This window comes from Aulonocara sp. 'chitande type north' Nkhata Bay, linkage group LG7 (assembly GCF_057382095.1).
Source record: "Aulonocara sp. 'chitande type north' Nkhata Bay isolate Kocher_YH1m ecotype deep benthic linkage group LG7, A_spYH_male_GT1.1, whole genome shotgun sequence".
Lineage (NCBI taxonomy): Eukaryota > Metazoa > Chordata > Actinopteri > Cichliformes > Cichlidae > Aulonocara > Aulonocara sp. 'chitande type north' Nkhata Bay.
In genome coordinates, this window is record NC_141350.1 from 40,618,756 (window position 1) to 40,639,104 (window position 20,349).

The following is a 20,349-nucleotide window of genomic DNA, read 5'->3' on the forward strand; positions in this document are numbered from 1 at the left end:
TAATGATTGTCGTAAGAAGGTCCCCCGGAGGGTCTGACATTAAAAAAAGCAATTGACTAGACTGACTTAAATGAGCAGTGTTCAGGAGAGTGCAGGCATAGAGAAATTAAGTCCTCACAACCATAAAATCCATCACTGCAGGAATGTTCAGACCATGGTTTCGTGGTGACAGCAGATGGGAAATTGTAGAGCAGAGAATAGTGTTGCTCTTATAGATAAATTCAATGAGACACTGTGCTTCACAAATTGTAACCACATAAAGACTTCTGCAAAATGGAATATTTCCATACTCGCATAAGGATATCAGGCTCATTTATCAGGCTATCCTAATACATTCATTTTGGCTACTTAATAGGACACTTTAGCTCACAAATGTATGTGTTATCTTGTTCTTTGTGTTGATTTTCTATTGAGATTCTTTACGTGTTGTTCAGTTTTGGAAATTTCAGTCTTTTCTCAGTTCACCAATATACCACAGAGAGCTAGGCAACCATTCACACTCACATCTACAGCCAGTTAATCTCAAATGCAAGTCTGTTGATGGTAGGAGGAGCAACTCACACTAAACCAAGCTAAACAGAATAAGCAGCAATAAAGGCTGAAAAAAATAAATTGCTAAAGGGTGAACTCTCTCTTGCACATCTCTCAATGGGATATTGTTTATAGTGTCATGTGGAGTATGTTGGTTTCGGGATCCAAATCTTGACTTAATCCAGATCGAGGTAACTGACAAAGACAGCTGAAAAAAAGGGGAAGAAAAACATTCAAAAGATAATTCAGAGAATTGGCCAAGCCATTGGGCACCACTGGCCTCCTGGTTGCACCCCAGGAGGCCAGTGGTGCCCAATGGAAACTAAACAGCTCAGGGGGCTGGTCCAATGGCAGAGACCCTCTGGTGGCCTGGTTGGAGGCTGGTGTCAGTGAAAGAGAAGGAACAGACAGACAGCTGTCGACTAAGGAAAACAACAGAAATCTAACTGAAACTAATACCTCAGACTCAGATATTAAATAAACACGATTTTAACACTTCACAACTAAAAGCACTGGGTCAGAGACCCAGGACCATGACATGTAGGGTAAACTTCAGTGAGTCGTTGCCGCAAACTGAAGTGCAAGGACAGGTAAATAGGATTAACTCCTCCTCAGTACTTCAATCAACAACCTAGTAACAGCCAAACTGCTGTGTATGACATAGTCAAACTTGGTTTGTCGTGGGAAGAAAAGCACGTGTTGTTTGAACCTCTTTCTCTCTCTACTCTGAAGCATCTAATTGAGAAACTGAACAATACTAATCTTGTACATGATGTTCTTCCATCCCGTATAGTCAAGGATTGTTTTAGTGCAATTGGACCTTGTCTATTGTCCATATTGAACTCCTCCTTGCTGTCCGGCTATGTACCATCAGCTCTTAAACATGCTATAATCCAACCTGTTCTTAAAAAAAGTAACCTCGATCAAAATGATTATGCCAATTATAGGCCGATTTCTAAACTTCCCTTCGTGGCTAAAATTCTTGAGAAGGTAGTTCTGCTTCAACTTCAGACCTACCTGGATGAGAATAACATTAATGATAAATATCAATCGGCCTTTAAACAACACCACAGCACTGAATCAGCACTGCTCCGAGTTTTTAATGACCTTTTACTAATGGCTGACAATGGACGCCCCTCTGTCCTAGTGCTATTGGATCTTTCATCGGCATTTGACATGGTTGACCATAACATACTATTGGCGAGACTAGAGCACACTGTAGGCATCAAGGGCGCTGCCTTGGATTGGTTTAAATCTTACCTCTCTGATCGGCTCTCTTCGGTTCACTTGGCCACCTCCTCCTCCTCCGCTGTACCTGTTTGCTGTGGTGTCCCCCAGGGATCTGTGTTAGGCCCTACCCTGTTCTCATATGCTTCCTTTAAGTGTCATTTTTGAGAAATACCACATTGCCTTTCACTATTATGCCGATGACATCCAGATCTATTTTGAGCTGAATGATGATCTAGCTATGTCCGTGAGTAACTTTCGAGAGTGCATGTGTGAGGTCAAGCTATGGCTTCTGGCAAATTTTCTTATCCTTAATGATAAGAAAACTGAAATTATGATCTTTGGCAGTGACGCTCTTCGTGCCAAACTTCATGATGCTTTTGGTTTTCTCACTAGTTCTTTCCCTGACACTGTTGGGAATTTGGGTGTGCTACTTGACAGCTCATTTAAACTTGATAAACAAGTGTCTGCTGTCGTCAGATCTAGTTTCTACCAACTTCGCCTTATTTCCAAAGCCAAACACTACATCCCGCACAATGACTTGGAAAAGCTTATCCATGCCTTTGTAACGTCAAGACTAGATTACTGTAATTCACTTTATTATGGTCTCCACTCTACCCTTTTACATAGATTACAGACAGTCCAGAATGCCGCTGCACGCATTCTAACTAAAACTAAGAAGTTTGCTCACATCACTCCCGTCCTTGCTGATCTGCACTGGTTGCCTGTGAAATTTCGTATTCAATTCAAAATTCTGTTGTTTACTTTTAAAATTACTAATAACACAGGGCCAAGTTATCTTAAGGAACTCTTAAAATCATATCTTCCTACGAGGGCCTTAAGATCCTCCTCACAGTCATTGTTGGTTCAGCCCAGATCTCGCTTGAAGTCTAGAGGTGATCGAGCATTTGCTCTAGCTGCACCTGAGCTGTGGAACAATCTCCCGATTGGCATCCGGGCGTCTGATTCTATTCAATCTTTTAAATCACGGCTTAAAACATATTTGTTTGAACTTGCTTTTTCTACTAGTTAAATTCTCGCCTCGCTTCTGTGAGTTATTCTATTAATGTGTCTGGTTGTTTTGCGTTGTCCTGCGCTGTCAATGTTTTCTATCACTGTGTTTGATGGTACAGCTTTACTCTGCTATAGCTGTGTGCTATAGCTTATTCTTATTAGTGGTCTTTACCTGTGAACATAATCTCACACTTATATGACTCTGACGTTATAGTGCTAATTATTTTATTATTTTATTGTTGCGTTGTCTATGTTCTCTATCACTGTGTATGATGGTACAGTTCTACTTTGCTATAGCTGTGTGCTATAGATTATTCCTATTAGTGGTTTTTACCTGTGAACATAATCCCACACTTATATGACTCCGATGTTTTAGTGTAAATCATTTTATTGTTTTATTGTTTTATGTAAAGCACTTTGGCATGCCCCTGGCTTTTAATGTGCTCTATAAATAAAGATTGTTGTTGTTGTTGTTGTTGTTAGGTTTAAGAAAGTGATATAAGGTGCATAGATAAGCTGGGGCCTCAGTAGCTACTGAGAGGGGCAAGACACAGTCTAAACTATAACTACTGTATACTGGTTCTTGATTGTTTATAGTATTACCAGATGGTCATTTTAACGGGTATAGAGTTTGTTTGTTTTTTTGTTAATTATCATGGTTATTGACAGTACTGGTGTATCATAACACATCTACGAGAAACTAACAAGAATGTAGAAGAATACACTCTCAAGAAGTGAGAGGAAAAGAGTGTGCCATTATTCACAAAGTCTGCGACACCATAACAGACTAACACATCTGTCTTTGATTAAACAGTCTCCATCCAGCATATCTTTCAGCCTTGACATTCCCCTAAAATTTTCTAAAGCTACCATTAGAGGTGTGAAAATGCAACAGTGATTTGCAATAGTTTTAAAATCACATATCAAACAACACACATCTTATTGAAAGCAGGATTTTCAGAAAACATTGTACAATTGTTACTACACTGCACAGCCTGTCCACAATTCTGTGTTGTCTATATCCCCTGCTGATGGAAAGCAAAGTTGCACTAGTATTCACCAGAGATTTTTTTCTTTCTGTTTGTTTAATATGTCTCTGCTTTCAGAGTCTGTGAAGGTTTCTTGGAGGAGAAATTAGTTTGTCTTTCCCTTGTGTGCTTTTTGCGAAAGTGGTTAGTGTCACTGACCTAAGAAGCAGATGTCTGTATTTTATTTATTTATTTATAACCTCCCTTTCTTCATGATCTAATTTTACTGCATCATCATTTCCTCTGGGCTCAGATATATTTCATAAAACCTTTTGATTTTAGGCTCTGCGTTATTTATTATCTCTTTTATCTCTATGGCCTGCATATGTGCTTCCACTTTTCCTGCTCATATAGTCAGATGAGTTTTCGACACACCCATGCATACAATTGCAGGTAAATTGTTTTAAAATTGATGGCAAAGCCTCAATTCTACACTAAGATTAGAAATGGGCCAGGCACACAGTTCCAGTGAAGCTCTTACACATGAAAGTTTAAACTACACCGAATCCTGTTTATTTTGCTTTGGCAAAATTCAAACCCTGCTAAACATCTATAGCCAAGTGTGAGAACTCACAACCAAAAAAAACCCTGAAAATATGGGGATATGAGTATTTTCTGGTAGGCTTTTTTTAATCTTTTGTTTTGTTTATCTGGGTGCTTTACTGTCGGCCACTTTAGACTTGTTTTTAATAATTACCTTTTTTTTTTTTTTTAATATACAGTAATACACAGTGTATTGTATTATGTTCTGTATTTTATTTGGGGGGGGGGGATCCAATGGATTAAAACACAGAAATAATATGAGGAATCGATAGGAAACGAGGTTATGGGAGGCTGTTCTCTGTACTAATTCCTGGCCACAGCCTCTGCAGCACTTTTAATTAGTTTATTCGTTTCTAAATGCAGACAGAAGATTTAAGAGTGCTCCCTTTACTTACTTCTCTGACCTAAATGGGATAAATTGGACTGGGATTAGTTCTCGGCACAACAGTCAGCATGTGATTGGTGAAAAATGATTCCTCCTCAGGATGCTGTACAAGCCAAGACATTAAACGCCAGATAGAAATAAGACATCCTCTGATAGCAACTTTAATTTGTTCCATATGACTAACAAATTACTTCACTTTCAGCTGTTCCGTACTGATTGATTTCATCGTCTCTTTGAATTTAAATACCTCTGTGCTTTCATTTGTCAAGTCAAAATTATTAGAAACGCTGAGCAGTATAAATAAAATGGTGCAGGTGTTAGGACCGATTGGAACCCAAGTATTTTTATTAGTATTATTATTATTACAGTGCAAATGCCTCTGCTGTGGTCAAACTAAAACCTAAAAGAAAATAGCATGCATTTTACTGCCTTACCTCCTATTTTTTAATCTTCTCCAGGCAGTCACCAGAGAAGAAATGGATGTAATTTAAATGCAAGTGGAAATGTAAATTCATTTAGGATTACCTGTGAAGGAATAGATCAGAGGAGGCATTTAAAAAGAACAGGTTACATATGTGCATGGGTGTTTGTTTCTTTTGTTTATATGCTGTTTATATGCAGATAGGGTGCAGTGAATGAGGCTGATTTGACTCATCTGATGCAATACGGTTGTCTACTTATGTTGCAAGCGCACCTTTTTTTGGCACATTAAAACCACCTGCCAAATATTGGGCTTATCCCCTTTTTGTGAGCCGCTTAGCATGTGAGAAATTTTAGACCTACAAAGATGCTTTCTGTGATCAAAGTATTGTTCCTCTCTTCAGCTCCATTGAACCTCTCACCTTTTCAAAGGTTACGTCATGAATGTGCATTAAAAAGTTAGTTGAATGTTTCTCAAAACCAATCACTCAAGCCAGACGATGGTGCTCTGTAGTCTCTTTCTGCAGGTGCAGAATTATAAGAATCGTCATGTGTCTTGACCGTGTATCTGTGATTGCCACGAGGTGTGTGTACCTCCTGAGAACCTTGTGGCGGGTTCCCACTGTAAAGCCAGTGTGTGTCGCCTTGTTTTCTCACATTTCCTGTGTTGCAGCTGTGATGTGAACAGTGTTGCTCTTTAATTGACTGGGCTCTGTGTTGTCCAAAGTTCTGTTACAGACAGCGAGGCCCGGTCCTTTGGGAGGAATGTCATCTCTGCACAGGCAGCCTTACACCAAGGGCTCAGTGCTTTGGCAGCCTGCTTTAACATCTTGACATGACTCAGCCAGCTAATGAACAGCAACACAGACCCATGGGGCAGCACATACAAGCTCATGGACAAACACACTCTTATACACCCATAATTTATTTTCCTTCCAGTGGCTAGAATCATTTTTTAATCATATCTTTTTTTCTTCTTTCATCTTAATACATTTTTTTGTTTCCAGCTTCTCATTGTGTTTCTACTTTGCATGAATTAATAACGCATTAAAGAGCTACAGCTAAACTGATTGTCTGGCAGATAAAATAATGCATCAAAAGAGAGGGTTGTTCCACTGGATTCAATGAAGAGACAAAGACAGAATTAGATTCTTTTTCATCTCCAATGAAAACTTTATAATATTACATTTTCTCTGTTGTTCATCCCCTCTCGTCTCCTCCCATTCATTTTCTTATATCCTCATTAGCACTCCACACCAAGGTCAGCTGAGTTATTAATCAAGTATAAAGAAAGAAGGGCACATTTTATAACTTGTTCAGTCAGGCATGGGTATAAATTTTTCTCATCTAATGACATGTATCACCCTGTTATAACCGAGGAGAAGAAAAACCCTGAACGACAGGTATGTTTGCAGCCATCAACAGGCTAACTTAAGATGTACCAGCATTTCAATCATACATCCAGATCTCATTTGGAAGCTGCAGGGTTATTTTCTTCTCTATAGTTTTAAAGTTTAAAGTTTTAAATTCTGTTTGTTTTAATAATAAGAGTCCTGCTTTTGCAAACCACTTACTGTGCGGCATAACTTGTAAATAGCAGGATAAGATAAGATAGAACTTTATTAATCCCTCGGGTGGGTTCCTCTGGGAAATTCGACTTCCAAAAAGCACAGCAACGACCGAAGTTACAGTTACAGAATTGTTATATATATATATATATATATATATACACACACACACACACACACACACACACACACACACACACATATATAAATACAGAGACAAATATAAATAAAATATACAAAGGGGATAAATAGAATAAATAGGAATAAAAAATAAAAATACAAGTGAATTGCACATTTCAAGTATTGAGTCTATTGCACTGTTGACTATTTACAAAAAGTATTGCACAAGGTATTGTACAGTGAGGTGAAGAGGCACTACAGCTTAGTTGTTCCCCCCTCCTTTGTCCTCCTGTTTCCCCTCCCTCTCCCCTCCAGAGAGGAGTTAAACAGTTTGATGGCGTGTGGGACGATGGATGTCGCTATTCATATCAAGCAGTACCTCACACTAATGCTGCCATTTACAGCCAGCTCAAATGCTTCCCCTCTAGTAATTTTGGAAAGAAAAAACCTTATGTGTGGCCACAGGGCTACAATCCAGTCTGTCAATCAGCTCTTGTGAACCGCAACCTTTACAAATTCAAGTTTAGTGGGCTCTTTTGTAGCATAAAGCACATAATACCATTATAGGAGAGTCACTCATAACTCCCAATAGCAATCCAAAGTGACAGTGTGAAAAAGAGGGGGCAACAGAGGAAAAAAAGTAACAACAAATATAGATGGAGAACCGCTTCTGGTAGGCTAGAATTTGAATATCAGCTAATGCAAAACTAAACCAACAACACAGCAGTGCTCATTAGCTATATTCCATGAATTCAAAAACTTTTTGGCAAAAGAAAGTATCTCCTTGACTGACCTCTTGAATGTTAGGGACTTCCAGTTGGGCAGTATTTTTAGCTACATCCACACAGACTTCTGCAGGGTACATTTGATGGGAGGAAGGCATTTATCCTGCCAGAAGACTCAGTTCTGTTTTTAAATCTCTTTGAATTCCCCTGCTAAAAAAACAACACACATACTCCCACAAGTAAGATTATCATTTGACTAAATTCAAACAATAACAGGTTATTTAATTTCTTTGTACATTTAAAAAATACTTCAAATAATTGCCATTATTGCTTTGACAACCACGGAAGTCCAATTCAAAAGCCCTAAATCAGCTTGACTGTATGACATTCATAGAAAATGTTGAGCCACATGTGATGAAATATAATGCATAAAGTATTATTCTTTCAGATAATTCTCCTGATAATAAAACATCAGAGTTCTCCACCGTTATGCCCCCTGAATGATTAGAGGGTCGGTGCATAATCCTTAGATGCAAGTAATTTAGCTGCTACATGTTAACAGAGCCTGTCAAACTCAGATAATTAAGGAGTATTAAAAGAGAGATGGCAGTGCTTGGCAGGACATCACCGATTCTGGTCCCTCAGGATATTTCTGCTGTGGGCATGGACAGTGTTTATGTATAAGAGAGAAGATAGTACATATATTTTCTTGAAAAGAAAATATTATGTTTGGATATTTTGTTTCTATTTTTTATTTTTATTTTTTTACTTAACACTGACTTTTTTTCTATGTTTTCATATTCTATTAAGTCTGCTGTTACAAACTGGAGATGTACCTGAAATATATCATATTTCCTCCTGAATGAATAAACAAAACTTTCACCTGATAATGACTAGAGATGGACCGATCCGATATTACGTATCGGTATCGGTCCGATACTGACCTAAATTACTGGATCGGATATCGGAGAAAAATAAAAAATGTAATCCGATCCATTAAATATCACGAAAGCATCTCACAAAACTTGCAACACGCCGTAACTCGCCTCAGAACGTTAGCACGTTGGAGCAGTATGCATCACGTGATAGAGCGGCTGTGGCATGCGGGACCTGTCGGTGGTCTGGATAGCATGTGGAGCTTCGCTAGCAACCCGGCATTTCATCTCCGACAAAGTTATCCCCGAGAGAAGTAAAGCAAGTGTGTAAGTCCATCTCTGAATGTTTGTAAAGCATTCCTGCGTTAAGCTTAACAAGCGATATATGGAGCGACTGCCTCTCCTGCTGCTACTTCAATCATGAAACTGCTTATAATGATCAGCTGGTCGGCTTTTCTGTCGCGAGTCCGTCTGTCTTGTTTGTTTTTGGCCCACTTTACACCAGAAAGAGGAAACCAGCGGCTGAACAACAGCAGCACGTTTAAGCTTGATCAGCTGTTGTTAGAATGTATTTAATATTACTTTCTACTCGAGGATCTTTTTCTACGTAGCTGACGCTGGTAACTGTGCAGGGGCGCATCTAGCAAAGTTTAGCCAGGGGGGCCGATAGGGCATTAACAGGGGAAAGGGGGCACAAAGACATACTTTTCTTTCTTATTCTCATTTAAAATGTCTAATAAATAAAAGCTTTTAATAAATAATTATCTGACACCCAAAGTTTTAATTTGATGTAAAATGAATAGAAGTCAATTACTGTATATAGTGACTCTTAAGTCTAATATATATACCCTAGTAAGCTATAGCACTTTTTCCTTTGGGAAGGTACCATCTGTGCAGTCTGCAATTTTGTTGAAGAAAGATGTTGAATCTATTTAATATTTCTTGAAAAATAATTGATTTCTGTGCATTTTTTTTCACACTGCATCAAATTAAGGTTGATTACGTCGATTAAGCATCATGAGGTGGAGCGTGAGGGGTGGTTCCCTATTTTTTATTTATTTATTTTTGTTGCTGGGAGTTGGAACCCTATTAGTTAGATTGCTTAATATTTATGCTAAGTACTCTTTAAAATCAGAATCAGAATCAGAATCAGAATACTTTATTGATCCCTGGGGGAAATTATTTTTTGTTACAGTGCTCCATTTTAAACCAACATTAAGACAAGACAGACAATACGCTAACTAAGAATAGTACAATATATACATATATATACATACATACATACATAAGTCACTTATAAATAAATATTTGGAAAAGAAACATGTGTAGTTGTAGCAGCAAACAGTGTGTTAAGTGGATGCGTTGTACAGGGAGATGGCCACAGGCAGGAATGATTTCCTGTGTCGTTCAGTGGTGCTTTTCGGTAATCTCAGTCTCTCACTGAACGAGCTCCTGTGACTGACCAACATGTCATGGAGTGGGTGGGAGGTGTTATCCAACATTGTCTTTATCTTGGACAGCATCCGCCTCTCCGACACCACCTTGAGGGAGTCCAGCTCCATCCCCACAACATTGCTGGCCTTACGGATCAGTTTATTAAGTCTGTTGGCATCTGCGACCCTCAGCCTGCTCCCCCAGCATGCAACAGCATAGAGGATCGCACTGGCCACCACAGACTCATAGAAAATCCTCAGCATTTTCTGGCAGATGTTGAAGGACCTCAGTCGCCTCAAAAAATAGAGACGACTCTGGCCCTTCCTGTAAAGTGCTGTGGTGTTTTTAGCCCAGTCCAGTTTATTGTCAATGTGTACTCCAAGGTATTTATAGTCCTCCACAATGTCAACACTGACCCCCTGGATTGAAACAGGGGTCAAGTGTTTCCTGGTCTTCCTGAAGTCCACGATCAGTTCCTTGGTCTTTGCCACGTTGAGCTGCAGATGATTCTGCTCACACCACGTGACAAAGGAGTCGACCACAGCCCGGTACTCTGTCTCATCATCCCTGCTGATGCATCCAACCACCGCAGAGTCATCAGAAAACTTCTGAAGATGGCAGGTCTCTGTGCAGTGGCTGAAGTCTGTGGTGTAGAGGGTGAAGAGGAAGGGGGAGAGGACAGTCCCCTGTGGTGCCCCTGTGTTGCTAATCACCTTGTCAGACACACACTGTGGGAGACGTACATATTGTGGTCTTCCTGTCAGGTAATCAACAATCCAGGACACCAGAGAAGCATCCACCTGCATCGCTGCTAACTTATCACCCAGGAGGGTCGGCCTGATGGTGTTGAAAGCACTGGAAAAGTCAAAAAACATGACCCTCACAGTGCTCGCCGGCTGGTCCAGATGGGTGTAGACACGATTGAGCAGGTAGATGATGGCGTCCTCTGTTCCGAGACGAGGCTGATAAGCGAACTGAAGGGGATCCAGATGTGGTCTTACTATGGGTCGCAGCTGGTCCAGGATGAGCCTTTCCAGGGTCTTCATGATGTGGGAGGTCAGTGCCACGGGCCTGTAATCCTGGGGGCCACTGGGACGAGGCGTCTTTGGTACAGGGACGAGGCATGATGTCTTCCACATCACCGGGACCCTCTGCAGACTCAGACTCAGCATAAACAGTTTATGAAAGACTCCACACAGCTGGGGGGCACAGGCCTTGAGGACAAGGGGACTCACTCCATCTGGTCCAGCAGATTTGCCTGAGTGAAGTCTCCTCATTTGCATCTCAACCTGGTATTGAGTGAAGGTGATGGGTGGGGGAGGGGTGTCAGGAATCTCACAGGAGGCAACATGTGAAGAGAGAGGCTGGCACAGTGGTGTGGTTCTGGATTCCAGGCTGACTGCAGGTGAGGTTGTGGGGGTGGGAGCAGACACTGTGGTGTCGAATCTATTGAAAAACAGATTCAACTCATTGGCTCTATTCTCACCTCCCTCAGCTCCCCTGCTGTTGGTTGGCCTGAATCCAGTGATGGTCTTCATGCCCCTCCACACCTCTCTCATGCTGTTCTGCTGGAGTTTCCACTCCAGCTTCCTCCTGTAATTGTCCTTAGCCTCTCTGATCTTGTCCTTTAGCAACACCTGGACCTTCCTCACCTCCTCTTTGTTGCCCCCTCTGAAAGCCCTCTTCTTGTTGTTGAGGAGGGCTTTGATGTCCTTAGTCACCCACGGCTTGTTATTTGGGTAACAATGAACAGTCTGAGCTGGAACAATGGAGTCGGTGCAGAAAGTTATGTAGTCTGTGATACACTCAGTAAGCCCATTGATGTCCTCGGCGTGAGGCTCACAGAGTGTTTCCCAGTCGGTCACCTCGAAACAGCCCTGTAGTTCCGCTATTGCCTCCTCTGACCACCTCCTAACAGTCCTGGTGGTCACAGGTTCCCTCCTCACAATTGGCACATAGCGGGGGGTGAGGTGAATCAGGTTATGATCTGACCTACCAAGTGGGGGGAGGGAGGAGGAGCTGTATGCATCCTTGACGTTAGCATACAGTAAGTCTAAAGTTTTCTCTCCCCTGGTGGGACAGTCCACATATTGTTTGAATGTTGGTAGTGTATTGTCCAGTGATACATGGTTGAAGTCACCCGAGATCACAATAAAGGCACTCGGGTGCTGAGTCTGTAGCCGAGCTATGGCAGAGTGGATAGTGTCACATGCAGCTGTGGGGTTAGCAGAGGGGGGAACATAAACAGCCACCAAGATGACGTGAGAGAATTCCCTGGGTAAATAATACGGCCTGAGTCCAACAGCACACAGTTCAGTGTCCGGGCAACAAATCCTTTCTTTGATTGTTATGTTGGCAGGGTTACACCACCGGTTGTTAACTAAAACAGCAAGCCCACCTCCTTTACGCTTACCGCTAGCGATGCTGTCCCTGTCCGCCCGAACAGTGTGGAAGCCTTCCACGGAAGCATTCTCATCGGGAATGACCTGGTGCAGGTGTTTCGGTGAAACACATCAGGCTACACTCAAAAATACCAGAATAGGGAGGATGGTGTAGGTTTAAGTTTATTAGATTGATCAGTATTGCTGAACTATGAAACATTTTTTTTTGCATACAGGTATAACAGAATAGCTTTAGTGTAGTTGTTGTTTTAAACTTGAGTATGAACTTATACAAAATGCAGCAAGATATTTTAAAAAACAGTTTTGTTGATTAAAAAACACTATATCGGATTCATATCGGTATCGGCAGATATCCAAATTTATGATATCGGTATCGGTATCGGACATAAAAAAGTGGTATCGTGCCATCTCTAATAATGACCCCAGCTGAAAGTATCAATAAAGTAATGAATCCTGATCAATCATATTAAAGTCAAGCCGCTGAGTAGGCGATCGAAAAAACTACCCAAAATTACATCACCCTGTCAAGACATGGGACAGCTGTGGATCAGGCCTTTTACAGATTAGAAGGTCAATGGTTTGATCCTCACCTCCACCAGTTTGTGTGTTAATCGTAGCTCAAGAGTTGAGAGTTCACCTTGTAATCAGAAGGTTGCTGGTTCGAGCCCCGGCTTGGACAGTCTCACTCATTGTGTCCTTGGGCAAGACACTTCACCCGTTGCCTACTGGTGGTGGTCAGAGGGCCCGGTGTCCGGCAGCCTCGCCTCTGTCAGTGCGCCCCAAGGTGGCTGTGGCTACAATGTAGCTTGCCAGTGTGTGTGGATGACTGGATGTGTAAAGCGCTTTGGGGTCCTTAGGGACTAGTAAAGCACTATACAAATACAGGCCATTTACCATTTTAGCAAAGTGTCCTCAGGCAAGATACTAAACCCAAAGTCTCCCTTGATGCATTTCTTGGCATATGAGTGTGATAGTTAGAAAGTGCTTAAGGCATAAAACCCACAGTGAGTCAACAGGTGAATATGGTTTGAGCAGGAAAACACTATATTAGCAGGAACCCATTTTACACAATGGAATCATTGTTTTACAGCATTTCACATAAAAGCAGAGAATATTATTATGAATAAGTAAAGGTTACAGAGGAGCTGACACCTTGTGTTGTTTGGACCTGACAGTCTTACAGGCTGCAATATATAAAAGAAACAGCCAAGCAGATGTTTCAGCCTCGACTTGGCTTGAAGTTGAAATGAGTCAGTATTTGGCCTCGTAAGCAATGACTTGACTTTAAGCAAAACTATTCTAGTTTTATCCTGTAAAAATATATGAACAAAGAAATTAATGTCAGATAAATAGAGCAACATACTTATGGGACTTGGTTCTGGAAATTGTATTACAAAAAAATTCAGGGAAAAAAACCGAATACAAATCATCAGTTTAGACTCACCAAATCAAACAATCAATATGCAAACATTTAGCTTTAAAAGGTTTGACAAGAGTATTGCATGAACTGTTTAGGAATTGCTACCACTTTAATAGATCACCAGATCTCAATCCAGGGGAGCACCTGTGGGATGTGATGGATTCACATCATGGATGTGCTTGACAAATCTGCTGCTAGTGTCTGATGCTATCATGTCAATATAGATATAAATCTCTGAGGAATATTTCCAACACCTTGTTCAATCAATGAAGAATGGCAGGTGTTAAGGCAAAAGGGAGTCAAACCCAGTACCCAGTACCAGTACAAAATGGCTGGTAAGTATATATACCTTTGTAGGTAAAAATTTGATTTTCCTACCAACTCTCTTGTATAAATTGTGTTAATAGATTTCTAAATACCTACATTTCCCTGTTACATTGTGGTGATAAATTTAATTCTTTGGCAACCTCTTCCTATATAAATAAACTGCTCCATCTAATAACTGCACTGGAGTCACTGGGATGTATTGAGATTTCCCAGTGAGCACACACACTGCTAAAAACAATGAAAGCAACACTTTTTATTCAGAGTATATCATCAAGTCATTTAATTTGGGATATTGGTCCAGTCAGTTAAGTAGCAGTGGGGTTTGTTAAGCAGTTTCAGCTGCTTTGGTGTTATTGAAATTAACAACGGGTGCGCTAGAGGGGCAACAATGAAACAACCTCCCAAATGGAGGTTACAGACATTTGTTCCTCCTCTCTTTCTCACTGATTCACTCGTTTTGCATTTGACTAGGGTCAGTGTCCCTACTCTCTGCGTGACTCTGTGCTTGCTACCTGGCACTTGGCAGGTCCCCTTTGGGACCCTATACGTTTTGCAGGTTGAGAGCAGGTTCATCCCTAGAACATGTGACAGATGTGAAAGTGCCCGGAGAAGCCGTGGAGAACATTATGCTAGCTGCAACATCGTTCAGCATGACCAGTTTGGTGGTGGTGGGACAGTGATCATCTGGGGAATCCATTGCAATTCTGTTTTCAAAGTGTTCCTTTAATTTTTCTTTTCAGCTACGTACAAAGTGCAGAACTATGATAGTAAAGCACAGGGTTCACATCCAGACATGTGTTTAGGCAATACAAGCTCTGTGAGAAAAGACTGACATGAAGCCAAATGTACAATTTATCATAATACACTGGATTCTATTTATTTTTTTTGTATTGAGTCAGACCATGACCTTTCCCTGAACTTAATCAAATATTGCCAGTCCCTGAACTATAATACTGGGAAACAAGGAAATATTGTAGGACAGATCACACAGTCTGGCAGTGAACATTTCATCTTTTTACAGTTTGGCCAAAGACTGCACACAATGTTTTGCTACACAGAGTCTGATAAACAGCAGCCTGGAGTTATGGACAGATACAGCCGTGGCATGCCGAATAAGGTGACCCGAAGCAGATTATTTGCAGACAATCAACTGTGGATTCTGGCAGTGGTGAACCTTTGTCTTGTTTTTGCTTTTTTTTTTTTTTTTTTATCTATCATGACCAAATCTTTGCTGCCATGAACCCTTATCATTCCCTGCCATTTTTGAGAAACTGACTGGCAGATGATCAACACCCCCTGATCCCTCGATCAATCCCACAAATCCACTGCTTTTCTTTATCCTTCTATGAATGGTGCACCTGTCCCCTCTTACCTTTTTAGTATAGAGACTCTTATTGCATATTATTATCTTGATTGAACTTGCTTCGTTTCCTAATAATTTTGTGCATCTTTTATCATTTCTTCTCTCATCTCTCCTTTCCTCTCCAAGACTTTTAAACCCTTCTATCTTGACAAGACACTCTTCTTGTTTTTGGGACACACTTTCAAGCTGTCAGTCCTTATTTCAGACCCAGAATCTCTCTCCTTTTTGTTTCATTATCTCTCCCTCAGCCCAAACACCAGATAGTATACAAATGGAAAGGTAGCATCATCCCGTTATCGCTTTGGCTGCCCTGTATTTTTCTTGGACACTTAATCTTGTTCTGTGTAGGTTTGTTTTCATTTCTCTTCTTCCTTGTCTTCCCATAGCGTTGATGCCGATTCTATTTATTTCCTCTTCTTTTTGCTTCTTTCCTCACGTCTTCCTTTCTTCCCACCCTCTCTCCTCCTCGCTGGCTTATGTTGATAGGGGTGACAGTGGGTACAGAAGTTGAGAGTGAGGTCACAAATACCTATAGTGAACAAGTTTCTCCCTAGATAGAGGCCTGGACTGTTGACAAAGGTAGGTTGGGCAGATTGATGAAATCTCATAATTCAGAGTACATATGGGCACAGGCAAGTGTAATCCTAGTTTTTTGCCAAAATATTTTGTCCAAATTAAACATGTAAAGAAATGACAGTGGAGGAGATTTCCATACCAGATCAGTCGAGGCTTGGGGTAATTATTACCGTCTCCTGTCCTCTTGGCCAACAGAGTACCAATGGAAACTGTGCTACTGTTGGCCGAAGACAAAGGAAGAGGAGAGGGAGAAGGTGAGGAGGGATAGTGGATATATTGGACAACAATGTTGAAGATGGAGCTGCCAGGAAGGAGGAAAAGAGGAAGACCACAGAGGAGATTTGTGGATGCAGTGAAGAAGGAGAAGAATGCTAGGAACAGGATGAGATGGTTTGTTTTGTTGACCCCTAAAAAGAGCAGCTGAAAGAAGAAGAAGAATTAACATAACATGCATTTTTAGGAGCTTAAAAAGAAGCTCCTCCAGTTCAGCTAAACGAAAAGATCACCTTGGATTAAAGGTGAAACGTCTTCAACAAAGTTTATGAAGTCCAGTCACCTTCTTTTTAAGCTCCTAAAACTAGCATGACCTGGATGACTGAGAAACTGCACAGACATAATATAACTTGCATGTCTTTGCAAACCGCATGTTCATTCATTCACATTCAAACCGATTACCTTCTTGCTGTGAGGTGACAGTGCTAACCGCTGCACCAATGTGCCTCTCATTAAGTTGCTAAAACAGCACAAAAGTTAAAATATGACAATAGCATTTAATGTTACTTTAATAGTAGCAACATCTACTTTACAACTCGGAGCACTTTCTAGTTGATGACTCATTTGACCTTTCATTAGAAATCTTTTAAATAGCACAACAAGACCTGATCTGACTTCTTAAAGCCCCTTTTTGGCAGTTTGATATTTAATAGAAGCCTCTTCCATAGCATACAACGATTGTGGTGTTTTATTAGGAAATAGACATGCAAATATTCATCTAAATCAATAATCCATGCCCATTTTTAAAATCCAAGCTTAGCTACCTACTGTGAATTATTTATGCAGTCCTACATCTCCAGTTCTTTCAAACAGGATTTGTAATTGTAATTAACCCATTTCTTTAAAACTTGTATCTAATTAAAGACTTCATCCTAGCCTTAGTCACACATGAATGGCTATGTGGGGTTTATTATATACAATAAACCCCAGTCGGGTTTATACGGTTAAATCTACTTTTTTTTAAAGCAGTTTTCCCTCCAGGAATGAGACGGTAACATAATTTATGTAACTTGCATAGATATCTTTGGCTTATTTTAAAAATAACTATTTTTAATAATGCTAGTTTGTTGATTTTATACCAGCCTTTTTAACAATGTTTTCTTTGTCTGGATTGATTTATATTTTTCCGTAGATGTACAGGGTGTATTGCCATTCACTAGAAACAGGTGCCACAGACCCTCAACACCTGCACCGTATCACTTATTCATCTCAACAGCTACCACCTTGTGAGTGCAGCTACATTTATATGTTTTTGTTTTAACACGTGTCATTTTCACTACATTAAAGCCAAGTCTCCTCGCTTTAGTTTGTGCTCTAGAGCAGCGGTCCCCAACCCCCGGGCCTCGGACCAGTACCAGGCCGTGAGAGTAGCTTTGAGGAGAGTGTTAGCCACCTGTAGCTCTTTGCACGATGCTTCCAGCATTGCTAATCGGCTATTGTTAGCGGACATAGCTTCATCAAGGTCTTTAAACAGGCACTCAGACTCATGGTATTTCTTCTGGAGAGAAGTTAGCGTTGCATCAATTACATCGAGACGGCCCTCAACCGACTTCTTCAACCTGTCCACGAGCGAGGTTATTTTGGAAAGCTCAGCTCCATGGTTAGCGATAGCCGCTAATATGGCATCATTACCTGCCGCCGACTGGCTCGCCTTGGACGTATCCCTCTGGCTCTCATCTTTCTTCGGCATGATGACAAAAGATCGGCTCCAACAATCCGCGAAACAGATTTTAAAACTACCCAGCTAGAAATAAACTTAAAGTGCAACTTTATGAGTGAGAAGGCACGGAGAGCACAGAAAACACGTCTACTCCATAGTTGCACATGAGCACCCCCCATTTTGTTATTGTTTTTATCGTTAACTCGGTTTTCCTGGGTCTTTTCACGTGTGTTATGAATAAATCTTCTTTTTATCGGTACCGGTACTAGTTTTATTTTGTTGTATTTATTCGCGACACCTTAAAGGCCGGTCCGTGAAAATATTGTCGGGCATAAACCGGTCCGTGGCGCAAAAAAGGTTGGGGACCGCTGCTCTACAGGACTGAGATCTATTGACTGTGGAGCTCATTTGACTGCAGTGAATTCACGATAATTTTCAAGAAACCAGTTTAAGATGACCTGAGTATTGTGACATGCTGCATTATCCCACTGGAAGCGACCATCAGAAGATGGGTACAGTCAGGTAGGTATTGGCATTTATGTGCTGTTCAACCGGTACAAAGGGGCCCAAAGTTTGCCAAAAGACTATCCCTCCACATTACTAGACCACCAGCAGCAGCCTTAAAAGTTAATAAAGACAGGATTGATTCATTATTTTCTGACCCAGCCATCAGAATGTCATGACAGAAATTGTCCAGGCAGACCAAACAATGTATTTCCAATCTTATATTGTCCAATTTTGGTGAGCCGGTGTGAACTGCAGCCTCAGTTTCCTGACAGGAACTGCACCTGATGTGGTCGTCTGCTGTTGTAGCCCCTCTTCTCCAAGGTTTAACGTGCTGTGCATTTACAGATGTTTGTCTGCATACGTTAGTTGTAATGAGCAGTCACCAGAGTTACCGCCATCCTATCAGCCTGTAGCGGTCTGGCTATTTTCCTTTGACTTCGACAAAGCATTTTCACCCAGAGAATTGCTCCTCGCTGAACATGTTTCTTTTTTTCCTTTATTTTAAATCATTCTAAATAAAATCTAGAGATGGTTTTCTTTGAAAATCTCAGATAAGCAGTTCCTGAAATATTAAGACCAGCTTGTCTGTCACCAACAACAATGCATTGTTCAAAGCTTTATAAATCACTTTTATTCCCATTCTTATGATTTCTTTGAACTTTGTCAGGTTATCTTGACCTCATCAACATGTCTGAATACATCCAATTGCTGCCCATATGATTGGCAGTGGCTGTGAGTGAAATATCTTCTATAAGCAGTCTATCCAGTGCTTCCTGTTTACCTTGAACCACACATGTCCAGTGTATATAAACTGTTGATGTGTTATACACCACTGTGCTGTGCTGCTCCTCCTCGTGCTTGGACACTTGCTTCATTAGAGTCCTACACAGCACAGCCCACACTCTACCCAGAACCCCCTCGGGGCAAACACCCTACTCAATGTTTGCCCCAGTTCTCTAGCGGGAACTTTTCCCCAGCCTGTCACTACCTGAACCACCACTTGAGCCTGTAAAAAAAGCAATACACCGTCTTCAAATCCATAAATATTGAGTTATTCGAATTAATTATTGAATTAATTGGTCCCAGTTTTGCTCCTATATCGATATCTACGAGGTGTCACAGATGCTCTTTTTTAATCTTTCCTAATCCTTTCCTAATTGTCCATAAAAGAAAAGCAAAAGTTTCCAGGAAGAAAATCAGGAAAACCAGACACGTTGGTAGTGCTCTGAAAAGGTGAATCAAACAGAGATAGTTGGTAACGGTAGACATTTTAGAACAGACTGCTGGATAAATATCATAAAAACAAATACATATCTGTTAGAAATCTATTTTAGTTAGTGTGCAAAGGTGCATTTTTTTTTACCATTGAAGAATTTTCTATCAAATGCATATTTAATTTTTTTAAAGCTTATTTTCTCTGCGATGTTATTTAAGTACACCAGTTTTATCTTTTGCCAAAAGTCTAATATTTGCTTTTCCAAAGAAGTAAAACATTTAAGATGGCAACAGTTTCCATGGGCTGTACTTTATTTTTCATGTGTATGGAGTACTGCTTGAGTGGACTTAATACAATTCATTTTTATCTCAAGTTGAAAGCAACTGTAGCAAACTTAATCAAATGCTTTCCTTAGGAGACAAAGCATGAATGTTGTATTTGTTAAGCTTGACTGAACTGTAGTTTGTGATGGGATAGTTTGGCACAAACATTTTCTGGTCTAAATCCAATGTTTGAATTTCTCACAAGAAAACCCAGAGGATGTAGAGCTGTATGCATTTTCAGTAAAATGCTGAGAGAAAGGACGGTGCCGCTGATAAGTGAGTGGACAAATACGTTTTATATGCTTTAACAATTTGCTGAAGGAGCATCAGGCTAATTAAAGCTTTACAATGAAATGCACCCTAGTTGTTATGGTAAATTAGTAGTCACAAGTGTGTCGGATAGTTATACTGT